Source organism: Leuresthes tenuis, unplaced genomic scaffold (assembly GCF_036924035.1).
Source record: "Leuresthes tenuis unplaced genomic scaffold, fLeuTen1.0.hap1 SCAF_24, whole genome shotgun sequence".
In the NCBI taxonomy this organism is placed as follows: Eukaryota; Metazoa; Chordata; class Actinopteri; order Atheriniformes; family Atherinopsidae; genus Leuresthes; species Leuresthes tenuis.
In genome coordinates, this window is record NW_027325378.1 from 24,400,930 (window position 1) to 24,402,043 (window position 1,114).

Genomic DNA, 1,114 nt, shown 5'->3' on the forward strand with positions numbered 1-1,114 from the left:
CAGCCTCGTACTGATTCGAGACATCATTGATTACGCTAGAGACAGAAACACCCGGCTTGTCATCTTAAATTTAGACTTTGAAAAAGCTTTTGATCGGGTCTCGCATCAATATCTCTTTCAGGTGTTGCAGCCATCGAGTAGTTCCTCCTTGGTCAGCCGAGGAGCAAGGGGGGGGGGGGGGGGGGGGGGGAGCAAAGCTCACCATGGGGAAGGTGGCTATGCCAACTAGCCTGATGCCCTGCTCCCGCAGTGACGGATAATCGTACTCTGGTTTCTCTTCATAACGTACAAGTCTTTCGCCTTTTACTAAAGACTTCAGTGGAGAGCAGCACTAATGAGTTGTTTCTATTTTTGGCAGGCTTTACCTTTGCGGGTGAAGCCCTTTCTGTCTGTGCAAAAGAAATCTTGTTACTGTGCAGAGTGACTTCTCTGAGTAGAGTCGCCTTACTTGTTGCGACTGCTTTGTCCTTCTTAATTACCATGTCTAGAAAGATTTAAACAAAAAAAACAACGTTGTACTTTGCAGTAAAAGAAAGAGCAAATCTAAAGTTTCAGGAATCCGAGAATAAGCTTACTTTCACGAGTTCTTCACGATTTCGGATTTTGCAATAAAATGAATTCCTTCACTCAAACTAAATTAAAACTGCTAAACCGCTAATCTGTTACATGTAAGGCAGATGTCAAATTCACCGAAATAGGATCTAAGGGTATTCGGCCAATCGACCTGTAGCAGCTTCGGTAAAAGAGTATAAGTTGAAGAGTTTGTGAATAAAGGTGTGCGCACACATAGTGAGCTGTAGGAAAATAGGCAGGGAGCAATGCCGGCTGGGGTATATGTTCTTGTATGTTGTCTGACTGTTTGATTTGAATGTGTTGTGTAAGTGTCCTGTTGAATGTTACATGTTTGGGCTTTGACACGCTTCACTGTGGTTGTTAACTGTGTGGTGTGTCCTGAAATGTTATATGTTTGGGCTGTGTGACATGCTTAATGCTTGTCAGTAGCTACCCACTTATTCATATATAGCAACTGACAACATAAGAAGTCCGGACATACTTTGATAGTAGTTGTAGAAGTATCCTTATTGATAATAGATAAACTAATTCATAGTGATAG

At 42.2% G+C, this 1,114-nt stretch overlaps 1 non-coding gene across 1 annotated transcript; it reads left to right on the forward strand.

The window, feature by feature from the left end:
- Positions 1–262: 262 nt before the first annotated feature.
- On the forward strand, positions 263–376 carry LOC140285043 (U5 spliceosomal RNA). Its single transcript, XR_011910245.1, has one exon. It is a non-coding gene; the product is annotated as a U5 spliceosomal RNA (small nuclear RNA).
- Positions 377–1,114: the final 738 nt, after the last annotated feature.